The sequence below is a fragment of the Sander lucioperca genome, chromosome 11 (genome assembly GCF_008315115.2).
Source record: "Sander lucioperca isolate FBNREF2018 chromosome 11, SLUC_FBN_1.2, whole genome shotgun sequence".
NCBI lineage: Eukaryota > Metazoa > Chordata > Actinopteri > Perciformes > Percidae > Sander > Sander lucioperca.
This window is the reverse complement of record NC_050183.1, coordinates 35,884,726-35,904,147: the sequence shown is the minus strand read 5'-3', so window position 1 is coordinate 35,904,147 and position 19,422 is coordinate 35,884,726. Positions and strand designations below refer to the sequence as shown.

General features: G+C 41.1%; 1 protein-coding gene across 3 annotated transcripts in view; it reads left to right on the top strand.

Annotated features, from left to right (window-relative positions):
* The first annotated feature begins 7,208 nt into the window (after positions 1-7,208).
* The window catches only part of ddr2a (discoidin domain receptor tyrosine kinase 2a), a 32,543-nt gene continuing 20,329 nt past the window's right edge, over positions 7,209-19,422 (top strand). For all 3 annotated transcript variants that reach the window (XM_031318052.2, XM_031318053.2, XM_031318051.2), the window contains exon 1: positions 7,209-7,428. The gene's annotated coding sequence lies outside the window, so the exon portion shown is untranslated. The remainder of the gene's footprint in view (positions 7,429-19,422) is intronic.

Here is a 19,422-nt window from a genome sequence, read left to right as displayed (position 1 = left end):
GGCAGCGAGTCTCAATAGAGGTTTTCTAGGGTTAAGATCTAGACACAACCGGAAGTTAGCCCGCTACAACGGTCACTTACTAGGGCTGCACAATAAAATATTGCAAATGATTTCCTTTTATTTTGTTTTAAATTCAACAAGCATTTTGAACTGAGTAAATTTGAATATGTTTATGTATCGTGAGTAATGTCATTGCGATATTTAACAACATTATTGCATATCGCATATTTTCTTCATATAACGCAGCCCTAGTTCTTACACATAAAAATGGCCGCATACACTCTTGGACCATCCTGCAATGTTCATTTGAATGAGATTGTATGTTCTGCTGTCTTCTCTTCTCTCTTCTATTTCTATGGTAGGCACCCTTGCACTTTAAAAATTAAGCATCAGTTTTGAGCTGGAGTTTTTGTGCGAGCTGCGTTTGATGCGGCCACGTATCCTACAGAGAGGGAAGGGGGTCTGCGGTCTCGGAGGGCTAGGGGATTTATTTTATTTTTTGTGTTTTCACCACACTGTGCTTAGATCTAACAGTTCACCCTTTGCTACAAGTTTATCAGCGAATTCCGGTAGGGTACTCGAGAATTGTTTTTCAATCCTTTCTGTTAACATCAGGGGGCTAAACGGACCGATCACACGAGCTAAATTCCTGGACTATTTAAGAAGGAAGAACATAGACATGGCACTTATTCAAGAATCACATTTACGTAAAAGAGATATGTCTACCAAATATTTCAAAGTTGCTGCTTCATCTAGTGATGACACCAAAACCAAGGGCTCCATCGTGTTGCAAGGCAAGGGTTAAGGCAATGTTCCACACGATAGCAATGGAACCAGCAATCCTGTCTGATCACAATGCGCATTCCATTGTGATATGTTAGGAGAAAAATCTAGAAGGTGGCAATTTAATAATTCCCTTCTCCAAAACACAGCTTTTGATACAGAGTTTAGAGCCAAACTAGCGGAGTTCATATCAATCAATACTGACTCAGTTTCGGACCCGGCGTACATCTGGCAAGCCACTAAAGGATTTATTAGAGATTTCACATCTTCCTTTGCAGCAAATTTGAAGAGAGGCAAGGATTGCGGAGTTGGAAGAACGTTGTAAATCATTAGAGCAGTCTCTAAAGATGTGCTTTTCTAAACCTACACGTACTCTTTTAGTCACAAATCGAGCAGGGCTAAATTACTTGCTAAAAAGGAGAGCTGAATTCATAATGCACAGAGTGAGGCAAAATTACTATTTTAATGGTTGTAAACCAAGCAAATTGCTAGCTCTGAAATTAAAACAAAGCGAGTCCAGAACTGCTATCAATAGCATCCGCACGGACCAAGGTATCTCAACGAATCCTAAAGCTATCACTGCCACTTTCCAATCCTTTTATTCAAAGTTGTATGAATCCTCCTGCAATCCGGATCCGACACAGTGCCAAAAGTTCCTGAAAGAGCTAAACCTGCCTCTTCTTGACCCAGAGGAAGCAGAAGAACTGGGTCAACCTATTTCGTTAGAGGAACTCAAATCAGCGTTAAAAACAGCTAAGAAAGGGAAAATACTGGGGTTGGATGGAATTCCATCAGAACTCTTACTAGAGTACTTTGACACAATAGGACCTATCATTTTACAAACTTCAACCTCGGCCATAGAGAGGGGCACTTTTCATCAACAAACCAACACTGCACTAATTTCGGTCATACACAAAAAGGGCAAAGATCCTACGTAGTGCTCAAACTACAGGCCCATCAGCCTCATTGGGACTGATATTAAGCTTTATTCCAAAGTCTTGGCACTGCGCCTGGAACGCTTTGTTGATAAGCTAGTCAACCCCGACCAATCAGGGTGTATACCAAGTGTCAAGCTGCAGACAATATACGCAGATTGCTCCATGTAATAGAAGAAGCCAAAAACCTTCCAACAACGGCAGCAGTTTTATCACTGGACGTGGAAAAGGCTTTTGACCGCCTAGAGTGGAACTACTTGTGGCAAGTAATGGAGAGGCTCGGTTTGGGAGCCAAATTCATTGACATGGTACGTACTTTATATGCGAATCCCACGGCCATAGTCTCAACCAATGGCCTGCATTCACAGCCATTCCCCATCGCGCGGGGCTCGCAACAGGGATGCCTGCTCTCTCCTATGCTATTTGTGATCACTCTTGAACCGTTAGCCCAGGCCATAAGGCAAAATAAAATATGTAATGTCCAGATTAAATCCAATAACAACTTAATATCGTTATTTGCAGATGATATTTTGCTGTACATATCTGACCTTGAGGACTCTGGTCCAAAAATTCTTAAGATCTTTAACGAATTTGGCTCAATCTCTGGCTATAAAATCAGTTGGAATAAATCTAATCTGCTCCTGTTGAACAACAAACAGGTGACATCAGCTATTAGTGATACAATACCAACCCAAAGCAAAATTACATATTTGGGCATCACTATTGACGCATCGCTGCAGCGAGTTGTCCAGGACAACTATGAAACTATACTAAGTAGTGTTCAAAGGGATCTGGCTAATTGGTCTGCGCTGCCGGCATCGCTATGGTCCAGGATTGCTGTTGTTAAAATGAACATAGTTCCTCGTGTGAATTTCTTACAAGTACAATGATCCCCTTACCCCCACCAATACATTTCTGGAAGAAACTTGATACCGTAATCCGGCAGTATATTTGGAATAATAAACAACCTAGGCTAAAATACTCTACCCTGCAACGTACCACAAACACGGGAGGCCTGGCCCTCCCCAACCTTAAAGTGTACCACAGAGCCTTTCAGCTACGGGCCCTTAGAGTGTGGATGGACCCCTCATCTACAGTTCCATGGAGAGAAATAGAGCAAAACCTCACTGGAAGTCTAAGACTGCAAGACCTTGCCTTTGCAGGTGTGTGTCCAAAAACTGTATGCTAGACGATGGCCCTATTAGCACCAACATATTGACCAACTTGATTGACAAAATATATAATATTGACAAAATGATCTTCTGCTTTCATGTGATAGTGGCCATGCATCGTTTCTAGTACTCCTCGATCTGAGCGCAGCTTTCGATACAATAGACCACACTTTACTTCTCGCCCGGCTTGAGAAACATGTTGGGATTAAAGGGACAGTACTTTCTTGGTTTAATTCTTACTTATCCAATAGATCTCAGCGTGTCATTTTTAATGAATCTACTTCTGAACTGTGCAAGGTAGGTTGTGGTATACCACAAGGGTCAGTACTGGGTCCTATGCTGTTTTCCATCTATATGCTCCCTCTTGGTTCTATCATCAGCAGCTTTGATGTTCAGTTTCATTGTTATGCAGATGACACACAGTTATATGTCCCTCTATTACAAAATAACCATTCACAGATTCTGAAATTACAGGCATGCCTGGCAGAAATTCAAAACTGGATGGGCAAGAATTTCTTCCTGCTTAATGCAGACAAAACAGAGCTGCTCATAGTGAGGCCAAACAAATATAGCATCCCAGTGGAGAAACAAATTTTACATTTTAACAACTGTGTGATCACAGAGAGTGACACTGTTAAAAACCTAGGTGTCACCTTTGACAAAACTTTAACTTTCCACCCACATATAAAGGGTTTCACTAGGACTGCTTTTTACCATCTAGGCAACATTTCTCGAATAAGACCAATGCTACCAATGCATGATGCAGAAATACTAATTCATGCATTTGTCTCATCAAGACTCGATTACTGCAACGCACTGTTCTCAGCCCTCCCTGCCTGTACGACTAAAAGTCTCCAGCTCGTACAAAATGTGGCAGCCCGAGTCTTGACTAAGACAAAAAAATTTAGCCACATTTCACCAGTTCTGGCTGCGCTACACTGGTTACCTGTGCAAGCCAGGGCTGATTTTAAGGTTCTTCTATTGACTTATAAAGCCTTAAAGGGACTTGCGCCTGCCTACTTAAGTGAGCTACTTACACCATATATCCCAACACGCCCCCTTCGTTCTATGGATGCTGGTCTTCTGATCGTTCCAAATATAAAAAAAAGATCAGCTGGCCTTTGCCTTTCGCGCACCCTCCCTCTGGAATGGTCTCCCATCCAACGTTAGGGAGGCAGGCTCAGTGGATATTTTTAAATCAGGACTTAAAACATTTCTTTATTCAAAGTATTATGGATATGTTTAAAATCCATAACTTTTGAACCATTGTTTTTTTTTGTTTTTTCATTCGTTCTATAGTCTTATTTCATGTCTTAACAATTTTAACCTGTGATATTCCATTTATATTCCTTTTTGTGTTGTTGATTTTATATTTTATATTTAATTCCGCCTTTTATATTGATTAATTTGTAAATTTTCAGTTTCTGTTGTGAAGTGTTCTGAGACCATGGTCCATGGTGATAATTCACTATAAATAACAATAAATTGAAATTGAAATTGAAACTTTAAACAGGTGGAGGAGCAACTACGCTACACCAATAAGTGGCATTTGAACACCCCAATTTGGTACTTAATGTCTGGTAACAAACCTTTTGTTTATAACCAGTGGAGTGACAGAGGTATTTATACTCTAGACCAGCTATTCAATGATGAATGTTGAGTTTTGAGGACCTGAGAGCTAGCTTTGCGATCACTAGGACATCCTTCTTCCTTTATCTTCGCTTAAGGTCAGCCCTAAAATGTTATGGAGTACCATAGGGAAACAGTCTTGAGATGCACCCAATCATTAAATGGCTTGTTGATTTTCCTGTGAGAGGATTAGTGTCCAGGATTTATGCTAAACTGATGCAAGTATCTGTAGGAGAACTCCCAATAGTAAAGAAATGGGAGCGAGAGCTGAGCTCGGAGGGGAACGTAATTAATTGGGAGACAGTTTGGGACATTTCCCACTGTTCCAAGAACCCAAATCACCAGCAGATCCACTTCAGCATATGTCATAGGACATATTGGACGCCTCAGAAGAGATACGTCTCTAAAGTCATTCCTACTCCCTATTGCACGTTCTGCCAACCTGAACAAACTGGAACTTTCCTGCACATGGTCTGGGAGTGTGAACAGGTGCATGAGTTCTGAAATAAAACAACATCGATAATATCTGATGTGATAGGATGTCGAATTCCTACTGACCCGATTGTTTTGTTACTTAATGACGACTCTAAATTACATCTACTTGGAAGACAGAAGAAAATTTGGCTAGCTGGCTCAACCGCGACCAAGAAAATTATAGCTCAACGTTGGCTCCCCCCTACTCGCTTTGTATAAAATAGTGGTTGGCATATTTTCTAGACATAGTTATGCTTGAGCTCTCTACAGCAAGGATTAACAAAGCCAAATCATCAACTATAGACCTATGGAAAAACGCAGCAGCACAAGTATCAGTCCCAATGACCTCAGACTCACAAGAAGTAGAAGAGAACGACTAGGCAAGGTGTGATTTTTGTTTTTGTTTGTTTTGTTTTTTTCTTTTCTTTTCCTCGAGACCGCGGAGGGTGGGAGAGGGTGGTTATTCTTGTTCAAGTCTGTTTGTCTGTTCTGTGTGTTTAAAATGTAAAAATAATAAAAAATTGATCTTAAAAAAATAAATAATTAAGCATCGGTACCATACAGTCTGTGATCGGTAGGCTATGTTTTCTGACAAATCAGCAAACAATATGTGAATGTGTGTGTATCACTTGCCTTGCATGTGTCTGCAGGCTGTTTTTTGCATTATAGCTGCTGCTGGTATCCTAAATCAGAGTTTCCAGCACATGGCTTATGTTTAAGATAGGCCAGAGCATGCAACGCTGCTGCAGCTAGGAGCTAGGAAATATTCTTTGTGGCTCCTTTCTGACTCATTTTCTTTCTTACTCTCCAGCTCCATAACTGTATTATGATGTGAAATAACTGCAGTATGGGTACTTTAGCAGAAAGAAAAAACACTTACTCTGGCCTAGTCTGCTTATGGATATTTTTATGGATTTAATCTACTGTGAAAGTTCCACTACAGAGATCTTCTGTTTAATGTCTAATGAGACTAGCGTACTTTGGCACAGTGCTTTCAGCTAAATGCCAACGCTAGCATGGCAACATATCACAGTGACAATGCTAACATGCTAATGTTTAGCAGGTACAATGCTTACCTTGTTCACCATCTTAGTTTAGTGTGTTATCGTGACATAACATAGCATCACATTTGCCTATTAGCACTTAACAAAGTGCAGGTATTGCAGGCAAATTTGCACAAATTAAAATGTATGACCAGGGTTATCACAATTCATCCTGAGGGGAACATGAATGCGTGCCAAATTACAGGCAATCCATCCAGCGAGACATTTCACTCTAAACGAAAAGTTAAGGGGTCACCAAAATCAGAAGGCTTCATCCTCTGGGGACCTTGAATGTCTGTACACATTTAAAATGTTAAGACAATCCATTCATTAGTTGTTGAGATATTTCAGTCTGGACCAAAGTGGTGGACCCACAGACCAACATTGCCATCCCAAGAAGGCTAGCATGCCTAAATATGTGTAGCAGCTATTCAAATAAGCAATAAAATCCTTAAATTCCAATAAATTCCTTCCATTAAACCGTATTGTTTAACCGTCATTAAACAATGCAGGATAATATGGCTTTCTCCTCTGGGAAAACTTTGCACATCAAGAAACAAGAAAAGTCACAAACCTAAAGTCACAGTGTCTTTGAATGAAACCTTCGCATTTCCAAATAACCGTTTAATTTCTTTGGTCCAGTCAAACGGTTCAGGCCACATCAGCAGCGAAACACACACTTCATGACGTCAGTAGAGGACAACCTCTCTCTGACACTTGACTCATTTTTCGTGGCTCTGGTTTGACTATTAAGACTGTGACAAACTGCAGTGTTAGGGCCACTGAGTTTCATTAAAAAAAGTTGCTTCTTGGGTATTTCTAGCACATTTAAAGATCAGTATTTTATTCATATGATCATCACATCTACAGTATGATTTGTTGTGTGTAACACAGTACCAACAAACACTTTCAGTTCGATAAATCTGTTATAAAATGACAGGGAAATGAGTCGGGAGGACAGCAGCACAAACGTTACCTTGAATTATGTTTGCTTCAGCCTCTAGCTGTCAAAAGAAAGGCTCTTTTCAGGAGGAAGAAAGCTTTCTGATTGAGCGTTGGATTCAGCCTTAATTGAAACCTTATGTGTGGCATGTGGAATTCTGGGACTTTGGCACTCTCCCAGGAATCCACAGAATGTGAAGATTTTTTTTTTCTTCCCCCCCCCCCTCCCCCTTCTCTCTCGTCTCTCCTCTCCCTCTCTTTTTTCCTATGTGCAGGGGTGTCTTACATCAGCCCAGAGAGCCCTGGTGAAGGCAACTGACGGACAGACAGTGAGCGAGCGAGAGAGAGAGAGAAGGGCACAGATTGTAACGTCCGGCCGTCTTGACTCTCACTGGAATAATCTAAAACCATCTCTGAACAAATGGTCTGAAAGGCTGAGATATCTTAGAAGTAAGTCATTCTTTTCTTTGACACTTTTTAGCATAACTCTTTCCTCTTTTATATCATCGATTGGACTATAAAGTCATAATTCTTCAAACTCTGACCACCCTTCTCTGAGCCTGTGAGAGTACCTTAAAGTTCCCTTGAAATATTTCATAGTGGGAGCCTTAGCTGCATGTTTGAACTCCATGTCCCTTTTGTGTGAAGTAGCTGCTGTTTGCATGGCAGACTAGAAGAGTGGACAGCAGAGCAGAGCAGAGCGATGCCAGATTCAAACTCCTCTTTGCTCCGCTGCAGATCCAGCTGTTACAAACTGAAGCCATTATTTGCTGTTTTACTTTTCTGTGGTTGGATGGAATTGAGGCTCATTCCTTCATTTAAACACCTTCTCAATTTAAATAATAATCAGGGTTGAAGAAAAGAATACGAATGTCATGCAAAACTCCAGCAAAAGCTTATGTCTTTAACCTTTGAACAATATCTTTTTATTCTATAGATGCATTAACATTAAGCGCCTTCCTTAACAATTTCAAATAACAGACGTGTTAACGATTCAAGTGTCATTCTGTCTGGAGATGGGAGTGTTTACTGCATCACATGTCTATCTATTGTGCAGAATGACACAAGCTTTTTTTTTTACAGGCGACTAATGAAGGGTAACTAATGTAAAAATTATGTGACTCTTATTTTAATTCCTTGCATCAAGCTAACACACATTTTTGTTTGCTTTATTGTGGCGGGGTAGTTCGGGGTATGTTTTGGAAAAGTTAAACAACTGACTCGCTTATTGTTTGCTGTGGTCAGCTGACGATATGCTGAATACTCAAGTTACAGATTTGAAACAGATTTTTGTCCCCGCGTTACATGTCGTGCTTTTGTGTGTCATGGAGGTGGTGTGTATGTCCTTCAGTGTTACGGTGTTACGTAGGTGGTATGTGTAGGGGGTCCTACTGTGGTATGTGGCCAATAGGTGTTCCACACAGAGGCCTCTTTTCTACCTTGTTGAAGTTATTTGGTAAGTCAACTCGACACAGAAGAGTTGTGTCAATAGTTAAGGATATGTAGGAGCTCACAGCTTTGACATTTGAACGGTCAGCGACAGACTCAGGAGAGGTGGTCAGTCTGATCAATGGAGGCATTGCTAAAGAGAGGTCAAGCTGATGCTCAGCATCAGGTGGTTGTGTGTGTGTGTGTGTGTGTGTGTGTGTGTGTGTGCCACAGTGTGTGTCACAGACTGATGGCAGCATTGATGTAGAGCCCAACAGTTTCTGTGATGACAGAATCATGGATGGAATCATGAAATTGAGAATTTAAAAAAGCTATAAGACAGACTCCAAAGGGCCCAACATTAAATCAGAGCTCAACGCTAACTGGAGAGTTTAAAATATAACTACATCTAAGTTTCCAACTTTTTTTAAAATGTCCTAAAATACATAAAAAAAGCTATTCCCAGTGGTTTAGGCCTGGTGGGGGGCAACTTAGGCCCGGTGGGCCACCAGGCTTGCAATACACTAGGGGAAACACTGGTGTGTGTGTGTGTGTGTGACTAGGGTATCTGGACACATAGCTGCTTCTTGTTTTTGGTAATGTTGTTGTCGGCCTTAGTGTTTTCATACTGTAACATGAGTAGAACTGATTTTCTGTCTGATTAGTCAATTGCAAAAAAAATCACCAATGGCAAATTTTCAGATTAATTGTATGTGATTTAACACGCAAAAATCCCAAACATTTGTTGTTTCCAGCCGCTCCAATGTATTTTTCTCATTTTGTTGCTCTTCTTCCACTATCATTTCTCTCTTCACCCAAGTGCAGGCTTTCTTTCTGTGCAGCGCCAAATCCTGGTGAACAAAGAAGTAATAAAAGCGCAAGTAGACAAAGCAAGCTGAGGAAAACAACAAGTGAAATTACAAAACTTGACCACAAATTAAGTTTGGGAACGCACTGATCCCTGCAGATTGACGATGTGTAACAGCATAAGAGAATTCAGGCGTGGAGTTTTCCTTGAAGGCGTTTTTGTTGTGTGCTCTCTTAGCTGGATGCATAAATAGGAAACAATCTTTATCAGGGTAAATAAGTCAAATTTGTCAAAGTCGAAGGAAGGACGTATTGCTTATGACAGGGAAATATATGAAATGCCTGTGGTGGATGTCAGATGGGAGTGGATAATGTATTCACATTCAGTGTTTTTTATTTGTCCAGACAGTTGGAAAACAGAGCCAACGTTTAACTTTTTCACATTTAACTGAGACAACGTTGAATGGGGATTTGATCCCACGCCATCACTCCATTATCTAGCTGTAATTTGATATTACACACACACACACACACACACACACACACACACACACACACACACACACACACACACTCACTCAGGGAAGGATAGAATGAGAGAGAGTATAGAGGAACCACAGGAGTGTGTTATCACTGCATCTTTCTGACATGTCATTTCAATTAGCAACCCTTCCCTCCAGAGTTTGGAAGCTGACTGACATCCTCACATACAGACCCTAATCACACACCATAGCAAAGGCTGTAATTTCAACCCCACATTCAAAACACTGCACTGGAAGCACCCAGTGCTTACTTAGCTTAGCTGTAACTCAACGCAGACGTTTGATTGGAAGTGTTTTCAAATCAATGCCTCTGGCAAGAGAAAACCAGCTGTGCACTCGCTAGCTGAGGTGCATGCTTGTAATTTGGTATAAATAGTGGCATTTCAGGGAACATCATACTTTAAATGCCGCGCTGTTGACTTTGCATCCCGCACATGCTTGAACTTCGACCCTGCCCAAACCAGCACCCCACTCATCGCCTACCATTTAAGGGGGATTAGGTTACTCGTAGCCTAAAGCAGACTGCATTTGTCCCTCCTATTTCTGAGCTTTAATTACTTGTTTGTCTCTGACTTGAGTTCTGCGTCCAAAACCAGAGATGACATGGTGATTTAGCTCTAGTGACAGCAAATATGAAAAAAAAAATTACATTTCTTCCACTATGGAATAATTAATGAAGTTAATTTGAGGTTGCTGCTATGATCCACACTACAGAGAAGGCCGCTCCAATCACGAAAACCAAATAATTGTAGAGGAGCTAGAAGATAGATGCACATACACATTAACACACAGTAGTCAGTGCCTACAAATCTCCTCTATGTTTGCACATGTGGCCTCAGTCATTCCTCCATCTCTCTCTCCTATTTACGAGTGGTAGTCTCTTTTTGTTTGTCTCTCTACCTCGCTGCCCCCCCCCCCCTCCCCCCCTTCTGTAATTACAAGCTGTCATGGAAGATCTGTGGTAATATAACATCAAAAGGACCTCATGATGTGCCGCAGGCTGCCACTGTGTACAAATGACAGCCTGGGGGCAGTGAATGAGTTGTCACTGCTGACGTATCAGGCTGTATGGGCAACTGCTGCCTTTTTATAGAACTGTTACTATCTACTCTCATATTGTTTTTTTATTTGAATGTCTATAAAGTGGATCTACGTTTTATCAGTGGTGAAACATGACGTACGGTATGTATTAATGTAATATCAAACAAATAAAATACCAATAGTTTACGACTACACAAATGTTTTGTTTGCAAGTTTTAAGTTTTACCTTTGAGGTGACAATTTTTTTGCTTGAGTTAGTGTTTTTTGTTTGATACTTGGGAAGTTTTGCTTGCAATTAAAGTCACAAAAATAATCCCATAGTATGGTACTTTAGTACAATTTTGAGATGCTAATATCTAAAATATTAAACCATTGATTCCCATCCTTTTTGACTCGTAATAAAAAAAAGCTGTGTCAGGCTGGGGCCCATTGTCACGTTGTAGATGTCTGTACGTTGTTCGCAGTTCCACCAAAGAGGCTAAACTTCTCTGATAGCTTCATTTCAATGACTGTTCAGATTATACAATATTTACACAAAAAAAGAAAAGATTACAGAAAAGTCCAAAATCGGAACACAAATGTATGTAGCAGGACTGTTTTTTTTCCTTTCCAACTCTCACGACCCCTCAGATTTATATTATGACGTTTTTAAGGGGGGCCGGACCCTTAGTTTGGGAACCACTGGACTAAAATACTTTAAACTAGCTTCACCTCAACCAGCTACAACAGTAAGATACTACTTACACATTTAACTGACAATAGTTTTGTACTACAGAATAGAGCAGTGCACATTAGTATAGAATATGAGATTGTCCTTAACAAAGCTAAAGCTCTTTCACTCTGTTTGAAAAGTGGTGAATGCACATTATAATGGGGTGCTGGTATTCTTTGAGTCATTATATGCATAGTTCAAGAATATAGGTGTATTTTTTTCTGTTGAAATTGGGGAAAGCACTTCTCATCTTAGCTGAATGCACAAATGCTCTTGATTTAAGCAGCATGCAGGGGATGGACATCTGCTTTAATGGGGGAAATGGAAAAAAGAGGTTCTTGGCATGGACCGATGTTTTTCCAATCTGACAGTGTAGCTGTAAAGTTCCGGGCCTGGATATTCAATCAAAATGGATTTCCAGTCAAAGATTTTACTCCTTACACAACCCTTGTCATTGCACGGTATTCAATCAGTCTTTGTTGAAATGTTTGGTAGATTTAGCAAGAAGATAAAATACAGCCTCTCCTGCAGTTTCTCACTTGCTTTCTCCCTTGTGGCCACTAAGCATCAGCTGGTAGCCTTTACGAGCACCTGCACACTGGTGTGAACAGTTCATGGCCTCAGGCAATTATAGGTTCCTAATGGCAGCATCAGTGAGGAGCTTACAGCAGCTATGTGGTATGCAGGCAGGTGTGCTCCTGCCAGAGACTGTCGAACCTCAACGAAAGCAGTTACAGTGTTCAAGACAAACCTGAAACCTTAACCTCTGCTTCATTACAAGATTTACCAGATGGATTCAAAGCCCTGCAGCTCCGCCTGTGAAGCAGAACTCAACCTTTGCTTTTCAGCTTTTGGTTTCATGTTACTGTAAAACCATTGCTTACGCAGAAGATTGTTGTTTTTATCCACTCCAACATGGAGCAATGCTCAAGATCTGCATTGTATATCATTACATGTGCATATGTGGTATAAGATATCCTACAATTAAGCGAGTAGACGGGAACATTTCTTCACAGGTGTCGCATCTTACCCAGACAATAGAGGATTGTTTCTTTACCAGTCAAGAAATTTGTGTGTGTGTGTGTGTGTGTGTGTGTGTGTGTGTGTGTGTGTAGGCCTGCATGCATGTGCGTGCGCCTCATTCTGAGATTTTACTGCTGTGTGTTTACATGGCTCCACCTGGGTCTGATCGGGAAATGTGATTCGGATTTCATGCATTCCCATAAAAATAAAATATCTGTGATGCTATGTTACAGCCTTCAGGGAGAAACAAGACAATATAATAGAAAGCACATGTGGATGGTTACGGTGCGCAGCATATGGGCACACTGTATAGCAATCAGGCCCCAGCACCAACAGGGCACATAAATACACATATGCACCCTTATACTGTATATGCAGTTTATAGCTATGAATGAAGCCTAGGCATGGTGTCTGGGTTCAGGAAGGAGATCTGAACTAAGTAAGAATAGTTGTTGATATTATTTAACTTTTTGTAAATAACACCTGCCTTGTCTTAACAGCTCATATACGCTTGTTTGCCATTGTTTATTGGTTATTTAACAGGGACAATACACTGTTTTTGTCATTTTTGGGCCCAAAGCTTTCCCATCTACAACTGAACCGGGGATGTTGTGGTTATATGGTATGGGTGTTTACCACCAGGCCCACGCAATACATTTATGGCACCAGATAGAGCTAGAAGCTAACTTTTATCTGTGGTCCCTTTTAAGAAATGTAAGCAATTATGTGGCACTTTTATACCATTACAGCATCCAACACATTTTACCAAGAGTTGGGAATTGTCAAGTACTTATTAGTACATGTAGTACAAGTACATGAGTTGTGAAAAAGCAACGGTTAGGGTTAGTTCAAAATCCAACATTTTGATAAAATATGTTGAACACAAGATGTTTCATTAACTTGTCACATTGTTATTCGAATTATGTGAAAGTATTGTAATTACATTCCCCATTTAAAGTCATACAGTTTAACAGACATGATGACCTGTGTTTGAGCATCGTGATTATGAATGAGGAGATGTAATCTTCTAGCCGCCCCCTCTCAGGCAATCCTGGGTAGCGTTCAGTTGTTCTTGACCCTCTTAGCCTCCACTGGTTGCTCACTCTTCTGCGGAGGCTCATGTGTAGCCCCAAGTGTTGACGCTGCTCTGTGTGTGTGTTTGGGTGTGTGTAGAGACAGAGGCAGGGAACAGATCCAGGTAAACCGTGCGTGTTGACTTTACAGACTTTCCCAGGGTGCAGGGCCTGGTAGTACACCAATGTTACTCTGTATGCTGAGCTCGACCCTCCAAAAATAAATCTGATTTATTTATACAAACAAGAAAGCCTGGGAAACCAAAATAAAAACCGCCGGAGGACATGGCAGCGAGCTCTTACTGAATGCAGGAGAGTGTTCCTGGGGTTGTAAGATGAGGAAGAGGTGGATGTGTGTGTTGCAAGAATAGTTATTTATGACCTGAGTAACACATTTGGAATCTCATCTGTGAATCTGCGATGCATATAATTTGTTTTTCTGATTCAAACAGAAGAGTACAGGTATCTACAGAATGTGTGTTTCCTGGTTGAGCTCTGTGGGCTCACGGGTTTCTGAGGAGTGTGTCTGTCCTTCACCACTTCCTGAACTAGCCAAGAGGGAGCTGTTATTTACAGGGGAACAGACTTTTTTTTTTCTCCCAGAAGTAGAAATTCAAGTCAATAGTCAGTTCAGTAAAGTTCTGCTCCAAGTTGACACAATAAACTCTGCTTGCTGCTTATCAACATTTGGTGTCCATAATGGGGTTATGTATGAGCTCATAGCTTTGATACAGATATCAACGATGTTTACTTCCGGGATTGTTCAGGTGCTGCCGGAAATTTGGCAGGATGTCCATCATTTAGGCCGGATGTCCGTCACCTTGCGCTTTCTTTGTGTTGGCATTCTAAACTCTAAACTATGAGGACTATGGTTAACTGCTCCTCAGATCTCTGCAGGGTAAATCCAGACAGCTAGCTAGACTATCTGTCCAATCTGAGTTTTCTGTTGCACGACTAAAACAACTTTTGAACGTAAACAAGCTCCGTCCAGCGCTTAGCACCGCCCAAGACGATTGTGATTGGTTTAAAGATATGCCAATAAACCAGAGCACGTTTTTCTCCCATCCTGGAATGCTGTGTGGACTAGCCAGACCCTCCTCCGCAGCGCTGTGGAGGAAGGTCAGGCAATGTGAGACTATGTTTAAAATAACCTGTTTGAGTAATACTGTCCAATCTGAATGGAGCGGTGATGGAGCACTTTAGCCTAACATATCTGTGAATACATCTACAGACAGATATTAGTCTAAGTGAGCAACTTGACATGTTAGATATTGTGTTTACCTTGGAATTACATGCCATAACTCCCACTGGTACAGTAGATACAGTCATTTGTCACCACATTCAGCAACATTTACTTCATATGGATCCTCTGGGAGAACAGTACCGTAAACGGCTGTTGTGCTATAACATACTAAGTTAGTTATGAAAAGGTTTTGAGAGATAGAACTGTTGGTTATGTATTTTTTATTTATTTTGTCTCTAAAAGATTAACATTACATGTATTTTTTTAAATGTACCCACATTTCCAGCCCATTTTAGCTTATATTGTGTTTCTGTTTACCAAGTACAAAGGGCAGATTATTGATAGTGCCCACAACCTTCCCTGGGCACAGGAGATATGTTTGTACATTTAATACTTGAATATTAAAGAATTGTTGGCGATATAATGTGAAATAAATAGAAAAATATGATCTGGGTCTTTGGCCTTTGGATACTCATTTTATAACGTGTGAATGGTTTTTAATGACAGTATATGGATATGTATAAAATCAGAGTGAGGGGCCCTCTAAAGAAGCTGTGCTCAGGGGCCTCCTCATTCCACATCATGGTCACAAATGTCTTTTTTAACTGAGGGACAGTAAAGTCTATTATTTTATGTCCCTCAGTGAAATATGTAGGGATATATGAGGCCAACTTTCCTTTATGAGTTATTGCCTAGACATTTATAACATATAGTCTGAAGGTGCAGCACAGTAAAATTGATGTGAAACTTGTCTCTGTCCTTTACAGAAACAAATTGGTGAAGTCTTTTCCCATTCTGCTGTGTCTTCTCATCTTCATACTTTGTTCTATATGCGTTTGGATCTGCTCTCACAGAAAAACGTGTAATACTTTAATTTGATGAGAAAATGCTCCTTTGGACCTTTGAAATGTGTTAAACATGCTTCTCTACTTTAAAGGACCATGTTTTCATTACTTTATACACTTTCAGCCTAAGTTTATTTTTTGTTCCTTTTCTGAAAGCTTTTCGAAGTGTCAGTGGACCTGACTTTGGTTTATTTAGATAAATGTGACCCTGGAATGAGCCGTATAGTGGTATAGACTTTCATGAAGGTTAGCTGTATGACAGATATGAGATCAGAGTCTGTTTGGATTTTTTTTTTTTTTTTTACGTCGGGCTGAAGAACTTTAAGAACTTTAGAACTCGACTGAAGAAGAGTCTGCAGCCACACTAGTAGCTCTGTGAGGCTGTACTCATGTACTTACTTATATATTAGCTAAATGCTAATGTCGGCAGCTTACAATAACAATGCTTACATGCTGATGTTTAGTTAGTAGGCTATAATGTTTACTATGCTCACTATTTTAGTCTAGCATGTTAGCATGCTAACATTTGCTAATTAGTACTGACGAACAAAGAACCTTCAACAATACACTGATTTGATGCCATAATCCCTCTTTAGACACGTCAGACCAGAGATGGCTTTTTTTTTAAAGATAATTTTTGGGCCTTTTAGGCATTGACAGGACAGCTGAAGACAAAAAAGGGGAGAGAGAGGGGAATGACATGCAGCAAATTGCCATGGGTCAGAATCGAGCCCACGGCTGCTGCGGTAAGGACTGAGCCTTTGTACATTGGGCGCACCCTCCTCCAGTTGAGCTACCAGGGTGCCCCAGGGATGCCTTTTTAATGTGTTTTGCAAAATGTGGTGCACAAATACAACTGTCAGGAGAAACATATTCACATGTGTTCTCTCTGTAATATCCAGGGCCAGTGGCCAGAAAGGCAGGTAATATGTCTGAGTACAAACCTAAGATCCTTGTAGGTCTCTGGGCCTCACTTTGAGACAAAACCCACTCCTTAATGACCTTAACGACAGACCTTCCTTCCTGCGGAGGAAGGTCTGTCGAGATCACAAAGCATTACGGGATGGGAGAAAAACGTGCTGTCGGTACACGATCCGTTCTGCCTGCACGATCCGTTCTGCACATGCGCAAAATGTTCGCGCATGCGCGGTTGTACGAGGATTTACGACACTGCACGATCTGTTCCACGCTTCCGGTCGACAGCCAAGCTAACGTTAGTTTAGCTAACAGCTAATTCGGCTAACTGCTAGCTGATTGTAGCGGTCTGCTGTTAGCCTCCACAGGCAAGCTAACGTTAGTTTAGCTAACAGCTAATTCGGCTAACTGCTAGCTGAGACAGCATGTAATAACTTTAAAAGACCCTCAAAATAAAACTTGAAAATAAACGTTGACATATATAACAAACACCTAACATATATAACAGCTGTTACGTCAGTTCTACTTTACTTGTGCTCATTTAAAATACAATCACTCAATACTTGTCTTTATTGTTATTACTGTGAAGTCTTAATTTAGCTGTAGCCTGCTTTTCCCATTACGTTTGAGTAAACGTTATTTTAGACTGAATCTAGCTGTCAGCTAGCAGTTAGCCGAATTAGCTGTTAGCTAAACTAACGTTAGCTTCCCGGTGGAGGCTAGCCATAGGCTAGCGTGGAACAGATCGTGCAGGTCGTATGGATACGTAAAACACTATTATCTTGCGCATGTGCAGAACGGATCGTGCAGGCCGAACGGATCGTGTACCGACACGTGCTCTGGTTTAAGGGGCGCTATGCAGTTTGGGCAATTTCTTCGCTGTTTTCTCGCTTTTTGCTCGCAGGTTTCTCTATAGAGCTCCCCCTACAGCTTCAGAATATAGATATTTGGCAACACTGTTGTAAAAACTCGTTGGCGACTCTCCCCCCTCCCATCTTCTCCCTCTGGTCATGTGCATTTGTTTTCAAAGAAGCCGGCGAACGCATGGAGCCATGTCCACTGAGGTAGACAGCTAGTAAGCCCGTAACAGCCGGTTCCTGTATGTGTACAGTGCCGTGAAGCAATTCGTTACATCGCGAGACCTGATATCACGCGATACTTCTTGACGCTGAGGCTGGCGGCTTGCCGGCCGAAAGTTACAAGGGTGGTTTTTCCGCTCACAGGCGCTAGAGGGAAGCGAGATGACCACCATTCCATCCGAAAAAAGTCATATAACCATTCCAATGACTCCGAAGCTGTTCAGTTAAGGTAAATTAAGCTTAAAAAACTGCATAGTTCCCCTTTAAACCAATCACGATCGTCTTGGGCGGCGCTAAACTCCGGATGGAGCAACGGCGCCTCCTTAAAATAGCCTCGGGAAGGAACTTGTTTTGGTGGAACATGTTTACGTTAAAAAGTTGTTTTAGTCGTGCAACAGAAAACTCAGATTGGACAGATAGTCTAGCTAGCTGTCTGGATTTACCCTGCAGAAATCTGAGGAGCAGTCAGCCATAAATTGACCAGAGTTTAAATTGCCAACATAAAGAAAGCGGAAGGTAACAGACATCCGCCGAAATGAAAGACATCCTGCGGAATTTCTGTCAGCACCTGAACAATCCCGGAAATGAAATGTCGTCGATATAGACTACTGTGGTAGGGTTTGTGGACAGGTATCTGTACCTCCCACATCTCACTCCTCCTTACCTCCTCCTATTTCCCGCTTCGACTCTCCTGCTACCAGTTTATGTTCGACAGCCTGCATCGTTTTGTTAGTTAGCTGCCTGTGACAAACCAAGCTCAATTCTCATCATAAAAGTAGGTGGACCCAGTTTACCTGGGCGCCATGGTTACAGAAGGGAGCAGACTTTACCTCAGACCAGTGATATACAAACCAAACTTTGCCTGGTAATGTCTGCTGGTCGTTACTGAATGAATTGTTTAATCAAGTACCAGTACCAGTACATGGACATCGGGAAAATAAACTCTGAAGCATTACTTCAGCATCACTGGCCCACAGTATGTGCTCCTGCATGCTTAATAACAAGGGCCCAGAGGTTGAACCTATACTGTATATCCCTCTTTTCTCTGCTCCTACATGCAGGTGGGGAAGGCGTCTGCATGTGACCTAGATCTCCTGTCTTTTTCCTGCTCCGTCTCTCAGGAGCTATGAGAATAAATTCACCTCTGAAGGGTTTATGCAGCTGGTCCTCATTGCGGTCCTCTGTCTCAAATCCCACCAGCTCTCTTTTACCATTACTTCTTGAGTTTTCAGTTCTGAAAAATCAGTGTTACTGTAAGGTGTAGCTGTGGAAATTAATTTTAAAGAGCAATGCCCACTTGTCAAACATACATTTGCACCTACTATGAAATGATACAACTTCTGTGTGGAAAAACACAAGTTTAATGACAGGAAGAGCATAATAAATACAATGCTATGGACACTTTTGAAATGTAAACACAGTAAGTTGAAATTTAAATCTTCAGAAACTTATTACAGTTTTCCCCTTAAACGTTAGAAATATGTCTTTGAAAGTGAAAAGGAAAAACTCCTGCAGCAGACACCAGTGTTGTAGTACTCGAGATCGGTCTTGGTCTTAAGACTGGCCTCAAGACCACTTTTTTCTTTGAAGGTCTTGTCTCGGTCTCGGCTAAAGAGGACTGTTTTATCACCAAATTGCCTCTGCATTGTCTAATTTTATGTGTTAACATCATTACTGTGATTGGATGTCAAACTTCCTGCTTCAAATGCAACCAATAACTAGACTAATTTTTAATT